The sequence below is a fragment of the Seriola aureovittata genome, chromosome 23 (assembly GCF_021018895.1).
Source record: "Seriola aureovittata isolate HTS-2021-v1 ecotype China chromosome 23, ASM2101889v1, whole genome shotgun sequence".
Taxonomy (NCBI): domain Eukaryota; kingdom Metazoa; phylum Chordata; class Actinopteri; order Carangiformes; family Carangidae; genus Seriola; species Seriola aureovittata.
The window spans coordinates 8,816,773-8,827,272 of NC_079386.1; positions in this window are offsets into that span (position 1 = coordinate 8,816,773).

Here is a 10,500-nt window from a genome sequence, read left to right on the forward strand (position 1 = left end):
GTCTCTGTTTCCTATCGATCTGATAGTTTGATGGTGGAAAGAGTCGCAAAGTGTCAATTGTGAGTCCGTAACTCTGCATGTCCTCATAATGAACTTCCTTAATGGCTTGTGACTGATGCCAGGCCACGTATGTACGCTACAAAATATAGGATCGGAGTGGATTTTTTAGCAAGAAGCTTCAAAGACATGCTTTGGGGACCTCTGAGACTTATTCAAACTTGTTGAAAAGGAGCATAATATGTCCCCTTTAATGTGACAGGTGACAAATTCATCCACTTCAGTATCTGAAACAAACAGCTTCTGACATAGATATGAGCCACCCGGATTAATGGTATGCCGTTCACGTGAAACTTCAGGCTCTGTGGGTGTCACTCTGCAATGGTGCAGCTGTTTGTTTGGCCTTCTACTCAACAAATATTGCTGTCAAATATTTGATTTAAGTGCTTTTTCAGCAAGTACATTTTGACACCATGGATGTCACTTTCTCTCTGCAGTTTATAATGAAGCATCTCGGGCACAGGTTAAATTGTAGATCTTGGTACCTGTCAAATACAAGAAACCTAGTCAGTGTTATTCAGAACATAACCGCTCAAATGCCAATTTTAACCCAATTTCGGAAATGCAATCTTATTTGAGGAACAGGAATATTTTAGAAATGAGAAAGAAACAAAAAAAGAAAAACTTGAAGCAAAATTAAGCTTGAAAACTGTAGAACTTTCTTGGAGCAGAGTTGATTGAAATTTGGATCATTTTTGAAAGCCTCCAGTTTTGTGTTGATTGAACAACAGGCTTTGTGTTAGCCATGCTGAACTGCAAAGAATGGTTCCCTCATAAAGATCATATTGTTGAGTATGACATAACTTAAATATAGAAATAAGTACTGCATATCTGAAAGTCGTAGTAAAGTAGTCATATCTAAAAAGCTTGGAACAAAAAGGGCAATACTCAAAATGTCACTAGGAAATAAAACAATACAAGTGCATGGATTGTACTGTCATTGAATTGTGGAACAGCATTACAAGATAATGTATCATTTTTAGTTTATGGATTTCAGCTTGAGGATGTGGGAAACGTGTTAAAAAGGAAAAAAGTTCAGTTTAATTGTACTTTCAACATGTTGCCACTTGAGACAATATTTCATGAGGCTTGCATTTACGATGAGTGTGCAAAGTTTCAAGTCTACCCAATTTACTGTCTCATGTGAAATTGGGTGTGGAGAAAAAGAAAAACACACAAAAAACAAACAAATATGGGTTTAGCCCTGGAAGTACTGTGACGGAAAATATAAAATTTTTTCTTCAGATCATTGATAGAGTGCACATTCTCAAATTGATTTGTCATTGTAAACATGAACCATGGAGAAAGCAAAGGAGCACGATCAGTAATTACTGACGCTACACACAATATTTTCCTGCTTGACATTAAATAGATTCAATCTTATGCTTAACAGTGGGTTGAGAAAATACTTGTAAATAAGTTCATTTCATCTGGAGTTGATTGGCAAATGCCACCAGTCTCACAATGTGTTGATTATACATTACCATTTTTATATTGAACTTTCATCATAAAAATGTGTTTTATTAAGTGAGCTCATAACGGGAGTGCATTGTGGATCACGGCCCCCCGCTGAGCAGATTGTCTTTTCACAGCAGGTCCACTGCCATTTGCTACGAACTCTTGGAAATGACATCATTACACCTCAATTTTGTGATTCATGTTAGTTCGTAGGCGGTGAGATATCCCATTTCCGCAAAATTGGGTACTGTCTCCCCAAAATGTTTTTGGTAATCTTTTTTATGATTCACATTGTCATCAGAATTTAAAGTGAAATGTCGCCTCTGCTCCGACTTAGGCAAAGGGGGGTTTCTTAAGTGCTGATGTCTGGTTTGAGTAAAGAAGTTTATCCCAGAAGAAAATGCAGAGCAACAAAGCTGTTATGCAAAAAAGTGTGTTGGCGCTTGTCACCTTGACAGACTGTAGGTATACAGCCCACACTAGCTTCAGAAATAACATAATTCATGCAGTCTAGGTAGACAATTAGGTGAAATTATGATAATTATAATCAGGGGTTCAGGTTTTTCATGGTGAGGGGTTTCATGTATTGTGTCATGTTGTGGGCATGTGTGTAGTCTTAGAAAAGAATAACTTTTGAACCAAAATGGCTGCCACACTCCACAGAGATTAAACTTAGTACATAGTCAAAATTTTTATATTCTACAATAATGAGAAAATCATTACTTAATCATCTCATGGCCAGCATTTTGTTGGGTGGAAAGATCAGGTGACAGCAACATCAACATGAAACCAGTAAGAGAAATTTATAAGAATAATTCAACAGTGAAGAGTTGTGGCCAGCCCTTTAAACTTCATAGAGTGGCCCTCCTTGTCATTTTTACATTTTGTTTCTTGTACGGATTAAACAAACAAGATATAAAGTGTTGCTAGTGGCTAAATATGATGATGATATCAAAGTGGTATCTGTCTTCTCATTTGACTAGCAGCAAGAAGGCAAACAAGCGTATATCTCAAATGCTGTCTAAGTTCAAATAATTCAATTATTATTATGAAATATACCATATTTTAGTGGGGCTTTTGACTCTTTGCTCTGGCAACCTCATCGTAACAAGTTGATGAATTCATTTTTTTACACTGCAGGTTTTTAAGATTACAAAATACTAAACAGTATGAAGACTACTAATAATGTTTTACATGGTTACAAGTCATGTCAATGGATAGTGTGTTATTTGCAACAAAACCCTTTATACTTAAAAATATGAAGTGCTGAGGTTCACAATGAACCTTCAGTAGCAGGGTCTTTGTTTCAGAGTGCCACCCTGGCACTGAATGATTCATTTTTTCCTTGTTGCCAGAACAGCCCTGGATCTTGGTTTGATCCCACACAGCTTCTCCCATTACGTAAGTGTGTCCCCACCACTGGCCAAATCCGAGGACAGTGTGGTCACGCGGTAATAGTCCCTCATATAACCAAAGTGCTATGATGTCAACATAATCACATTGTTTGTACAGTAACCACCATTTGGAGGGCTGTACTGTTAGGTCAGTCCTTCCCTATTTATGGGGCTTTCTATGTGAGAAAATGAATGATGGCACGCTATATCCTTTATTCTGCCAAATGTGCCCTGCTTCTGTAGATTCAATAGTTTCACACACACACCCTCAACTTTTCATCACTAATGACCTCATGCTGAATTTGCGACAAGCTCCATCTCTCAGAAATAGGCTAATTTTAGACCACCCACAAAGTGTACACACAGGCACCCACAAAACCTAAATGTTCACCAGACATGATGCAATGCAACTGCAGAACTGAACACAAGAAATGTGGGAATTCATTCACACAATAGGCCCAAGGCCCAAGTTTCACCCTTTACAATCTTGACACTCTTATGGCTCATGAGAGGCAGAGCCACTGAATTGGCGCGCCGCTTATGAGAAAAAGACAAACGTCCTGTGGAGAGCATTGAGACTGGAGCTCCTGTTTTCATTACTTTGGTTTATCGGCTCAATAGTCACCTCCTTTCTCCCAGTGCTAAATGTCCCCTTGATTTGCTCTGCTCGTGCCTGCACCTGAAACAATTCATTAAAAATGAATGAGAAGAAAGCAAAACACTGAGGGCTGGGAGATGAGAGGAAGCAATAGACAGAAAGGGGAAGTGAAAAAGACTGTAACAGCTGCAGTCTGGAAACAGATAAAGATTATATGACTAAGATATTCAAAGTAATGTTTTCAAGTGCATAGATCTCTATTCGAACCTGTTCTATCATTTTATAGCTACATTTGCCTAATCTTGACTGTCGTATCAGTATTTGTTCCTTGTGCTTGAAGTCCGACCTTTGTGGTTTTAACATTTAAAATCTTACTTTTATGTTTGTCCATATACATTTTTAATGAATTTAGACAGTTGTTATCCCATGTGTATACATCCCTATTTTAGTTTCTTTGAGGAACTGACAGGCGGTTCAAATCACAACTGCTGACCCTTATTTAGAGTTTATTTATCCCACAGCTGTTTCTGTCATTGAAAAGAGAACAAATCCAAAGTACATTTTCAGACATTTTAGAGGGCGAAGTGATATCATTTCTCCAGTTAGTTCATAACTTCCCATTTGGTCAAAATAACCTATACTTAATAGTTCCACAATGAATTTTTGATGCTCATGTACCATTAAGCAATCACTGTGGGTGTTTTTGAGAATTTATGGTTACATACTGTATAAGTGCTATTACACTCTGCCCGGGTATTAGGGTTTACAAGTATTATTCCAGAAAGGATGATTCATGGAAAATCATACAAAAAATAAGTCTTTCTCACTTTGAAGTTGGCTTTCCATGTTGTTGAGCTCCTGAAGTTGATGTGGCAGAAAGTGTTTACTTTTGAACTGGCCACTTGTTGATTTTGTGTAATGCTTTCCTTTAAATGTCCTTTGTGTTGGTTCCCTCTAAGAAACCTTGAAAGAAACCACCAAAGCAGTCATTTTGATGCCCTGGGAGCACCATGATGAAACATTTTCACTGCTGTTTAACTTTGATCTAACATACGTAAATAGTTAAAGAAAACACATATGGACAGTGGTTATTTTAGTGTCACTAAGTCAGCCATAGTAAAACAAGATCCCCTGTGTTTACATGAATAAGCCTTCGATTTCATATGAGCAACAATGCATTTCCAGCTCTATCAGATCTATTTTCGTTTTTGTTTATCTTTCCCAATTTGCATCATTATGAGGGAGAAAAAAGTCTATAGTAGAGTTTGAATAGCTCCATAATGAGGAGGAGGAATCAATCATCCCTTCAAAGTAGGCCCGCTGCAGCAATGAGAATATAAATTCACACTCATAAATTCCACACTTTTAGGTCCCCACATCCTTCTTAATGTCTCTAGAGTTTACTGCGGCCTTGTGTGTGATACTCGACTGTCGATGGCCTGGTTGATTTAGGGTTGGTTATTCCCTTCCTGTTGGGAAGTAATGGTAGAGATATCCAAGTTAGCCTTCCCTATGTGAGCTATAAAAATGCTGTAATTGCTGTGTTAATTTTGGGCCAAGCACAAAAGGATGTTCTGCCAATCCATCCAACTATCAATCTACCCATCATCTCAAGATTTGGCGTTTGGCGTGTGTGAACCATTATTACATATGCCACATAATTGGGCATAATTAAAAGGAAGCGTAAGTACTGTAATTAATGTCAGTTGTCAAGCTCTTAAAGGCAGGCAGAGGATAACGTTTCCCTGTGGCGTGAGCAAGAAGACATTTGGATGCAGGAGGCTTCTGATTGATATCACCTGACCTTTCTGCACACATAAATGATGCAGATAGTCATCGAAAATCACTTTCACCATTTGTTAAAGATAAACAGCCAACCTCACAAGCCAAGAATGTTCTTAGTCTTTTATTTTTGTTTTTGTATTTTGTATCTCTATAGATTATTTATTGTTGTGTGTTAAATGTAGGTAATAGTGGCCAAACTGCGGAAAATGTGTCATTTATATCAAATGACTGTGGAACCCCTCCCCTGACCACTGATTGTCTGGTCATAGCTTAATAAGTGTAACTAGGTACGGCCGGCATCTCTAGCTCTGGGTTTCTCCACATGCTGAGGCAGTGTGCATGATGCTGTATTAAGGGTGATACTCAGTATAGAGCACAAAGAGATTGAGGGATGGTGTCTATATGGTGGTGTCAATACTTCTGTATTGCATCCAAATGAACTTATCTTACATTTTTCCCTATCCAACACAACTACAATCCTAGGGCTAACTAGCTCTGCAGTACAAAATCAATGCTGCTCCTTTATTTCCATGTCTTCTGCATGAATCATTAACTGGTGAGGATGCTACCTTTTTGCCTCGGGCTTTACAGTGTTAGTAACTTTATTTTAAATACATTGACTTTATATTTGTCTCTCATGAGCGTTAAAGTCATCCATGTCTGCTTTACATGAAAGGTTATAGACAGCATAGAATGAATCTTTCTGCCTGCAGAAGTCCTTTTGTACCAACAATGGCTTGGTTAAATTACTTAAATGGTGAAAATTTAAAGCTACAGGAAAACATATGGTGCCTGTTGTTTGTATTCGTGGCCATGACCTGCAGGAGGCCAAAGCAAATAGGAAAGTTTGAAATATGCAATGCCAAAAATAAGTAGGGAGCAAGCAGCAGGAAATCTGTCTAATGTGGAACATGCTTTCAGCGCTCTTTTTATTTTTTCATCTAACTCTGTTGACCCTTGCCATATGAGATATATGAGATGTGAAACGACATTGATGATGCTGGGTTAACTGGGATCAAAAGTTTCAGGAATTTTTTGGAGCTATGAATGAGATGATATTATTGATGTACACTTTCCAACAATAATCTGGGTGTTGTTGATTCAATGTTGGCAATGATATTCCAATATGTCAGGCCAATCAAGATTAAAGCACATGCAGGAAATCCATGTTGAATAACATGAGTTTAGTTTTGATTATTGCTGAAATTACCTTATGGTTAATCTTACCTCTTATGGGTGGCCTTTTAATGTATTCAGGTGGAGAGAATGAGAAAGGAAAAAAAAAACAGGATCTCCCAGTCAGGACCTCCCCCTCTCTAAAGAGTCTAGTTGTACTGCTTGATGTATTAAATGTATATCCACATACAGTACAGCGACTACTCTCTGAGGAACTAAAGCTATACCAGAAGAATATTTGGAGCACATGTCAGACTGATACTTGGAGTGACCTCTCTCCCACACCAAGTTTATTTCCCCAAGCCACCTGCCTCATCCAGTGTGGGAATACAATGCTGGATAGCACTTTCTACTGTACCACGAAACAGCCACAGTAGTAAATCATTTGATGACCTAATGCAGGATGAGAAGAGGCAACATCCTTTTTTTCCCCCTATACCACATGGGATCTATTTCCTCTCAACATTAATAATACTCTGGAGCATTAAAGCATGCAGCAAAAGCAGATGTATTCTTCCCCAGGCTGATTCAACTTGTAAGCATTTCCTCTTCCAAACCCCCCTCCCCAGTCCTGAGGCAAAGCATGATTACCCGATTTTAATGAGATTTTTAATGTGATTTTTTTTTTTTTTTTCTATTCCTGCAAGACAATCCAGCTCCCCTATGTACATACAGTGCTTAATTTTTGCAGTCTGATGGTATGTTAAGAGAACACATGTTGATGTTTTTGCTTCCCACGCTACTTTCTTTTTGATTGTGTAGGCCAGAGTTCTGCCTCTTACTTTTTATGTTTGCATAATGTTGATAAATTTCTCATTCCTGGGAAAGGAAATTAAGCAGTTCCGCAGATGATTGCTCCATGTCAATTTGAACAGTTTACACACCCGTACAGACATGTGTGATCATTAATTTACCTCATTAATATTTACTGCAATTAATATATTCAGTGGCATAGGTGTTCACCAGGTGACAAATAGGAATCTTTTGGTCTTTTCATTGTGTAATTCAGTATTATGTCTGTCTGCTTTTGAGTGCGATTTGTGTCGCTCCTGCAAATGAAAACTTCAGAAACTACTAATTTTGACGCTTGAACTGATTGTGCCAGGATAACTAACTATTTATTTTGCTGCATATCTCTCTAGATTTTTTATTACTTAATATTTTGGATGGAGCTGAGAAGATAAGGTAATTTCTACGCCACACTGCTTAACAGTCTCCCCTGGCTTTCATCACAACTAAATCATATTTCTGTTGCATACACTAAACACCAAATATGATCAATAATTGATAAGGCGTGGATTTTATTTTTTCCAATTATTTATGCTTACTTACAAATGAGATATTATCTTCATTTATTCCGCATAAAATTGCACAGTGAGAACACCACACAACTCTAGTTATGTACTCATCTTTCACCCGCAAGTGTCTGTACTGTGGACTGCAGGAAATATTCTCTCAAGTGTGGCTAAAGTAGAGAAGCCGGGTTTTATCAACTATAATAAAAAGTACACACCGAGGGATAAACATCTCTTAGGTTCATTGATCAGATGAAATCCCTCAGATATATAGCACCTAATGAAGTTGAAAATGGTGGGATTTTGTTGGAAACCTTCCACTAAATCCTCTTTGTTCTAGACGTGCAAACTACTAAATTCTTTATATCTGTCTGGTGTGATGGTCACACTGATTCAGGCAAACAGAAGGCCCCCACAATTACAGTTACTTTTGCATGGAATAATTTGTTAAAGTTTTTGTTTGAAAAATCTTGTGAACTAATTTTCTTTGATTGTTTTATGCATTTGAATTCCTCTGTGAATAAACAACTGTGTTTTTTCCCCCTCAGCTCTCTGCGCACAGGTGATGACCCTTAATTGAGCAATACAATCTAAGCCATTCTTCTTCGTATATTTTTGCATTACATTTGTATCATTCTGTTGAGCTAATTACCTCTCTATAGAGAACAGAGGCAATTGTGAGTGCAGCTCTGTACTGCTCATTTACTTGCTCTTACATGACTAGTAAAAACTGCCAGGTAGAAGGGATAATGACGATATGTCAAAATTGTTAGCACTTGTTTCATAGCATGTCTAACGTCATCGATGAGTCACTGGGCAATGTGGACCACAGCCTATTCTATGGTAGGGCCATGGAAATGTCATCTAGGTAGAGAAAAAAAATTCTGGCATCTTAGCAACTAACAGTCGAGATAATGAGGTACTGTATATTGTATTAATTTTTTGAATTTGTCATCCTTTGAGAGATACCCTGACCAATCCCTGTAGGACTATTCTGGAGTTTGGGGCTTTTTTCATCCTTGGATATTTTGTTGTTTAATTAATATTTTTTTAATGAGGAAGCAACACTCATAGGGCTCATTGGGCATATTCTGACTGTAGTCGTGCAAGCAGATTTTCAGTTTGTACAGATGTGCAAAGATAAGTGTTTCTGAAGGTTACAGGAACTGTTGGAGTAGCCAGCCAGTCTGACATTCACACCAACTTCATGGCGTGATTGTTGTGTGTAGGTGAGAAAATGAGCAGGGTTTGAACTTCTCTCTCTGACTTTCTTTTCATTTGTGAGGCAGCTATTTCTGTCAACACTATGAGTACTTCCTAGGAGGGACCGTCTCAAAATGGACAGTGTTATCCCAATATTTAAATGATATTGCACCCACCCCCTCTCTTCGACCACCAGCTATTCACCCCACCTTGGAGTGTTACTGGTTGGAACAGTTATAAACACTTTCGATTTTCACCATCAAGCTGTTGTTAGGACAGTGGTCTTTCAACCAGACTACCATGTTTGTGTAATACAAAGCCCCGTGCAGTGGTGTCTGTTGGGCTGCCAAGAATGTGTTTGCTTTAAGCCTTTCAGGATCGTACTTGCCCCAACTTTTGCTCCCCTCTTTTATTCCCCAGTCTCCATTCCTCGACAGTGGGGTCATGGTGCTCTTTAAGCATGTCATCCCAAATAACGGTGAGAGATGACAGACCCTTGGCTTCCTACTCGCATGCTTGCTTTATATTTGGACAAGATCATGACATCATAGGGCAGAAAGCCTGGTTTCCGCACCGAAATTATCCTCCCTCTCAGTTTACCTTTACTAGTTCCCACTGCATCGACAGCAGCTGTTCTCAGTCCATTTTTGAATAAAACCCAAGACTTCCTGTATTTCTTTTTAGACTGATGGTGACCATATGCTTGGACAACAACCAGAGCAATAAAAGTCACAGGATTTGAATTTATTTTCTTGAGATACTTCATCAATCAACTCTAATATGGTAGGATAGAGCAGGTGCTAAAAGCCACAATACACTACATCATGCAATTTGGAGGAGTCGAGAGCGAGCATGAACAAACAAAAGTCCAAGTCCAAATCTCTTTAGTAGAACATTTAATATTAACATAGAAGGAGGAAGCCCAGGGTATGATACTGATATTTTGTGGGCACTCATTTACACTGGATTGAGGAGCGGGTTTGAAAATGCCGTGACAAAATCAGGACAGAGTGGCTGAGCCAAAAGCACATGAACATGTATAACAGTAAGGTATTCTAAAAATAAATAATTGCCAAACTGACTAAGATAAAAAATAACAGTAATTTAAGCCATATTTGGATGGAACAAGTATTATCTGGGTACTTCATGTGATGTAGGAATTTGGCCCTTATGTCTGTGTTTTGTATGATGACTTCAGATGGGATATATTTCTTTATTTATTTTTTCCTAAGATTATGGATGATCAAATCATAAGATAATATAAAATACAGTCATCTCCAATAAGTTATACTGAACCCTTAAATGTTCCCATTAACTCTTTACATTTCAAGAACTTTTCTTGTTTGATTGATTTGAGCTGGCTTCTTTTCCAACCAGACAAGTTTCTCCTATGTGCTTCCAAAATGCAATCAGAGCTCTTAGTAATTTATATGGGAGCTTACGTAATTCTCCGCCCAGATGAGAAACAAAACATGCATAAAAACCAAGGAATCCTTGTAGTAAATGTACCTTTTAAAATGATCACTATAAATAC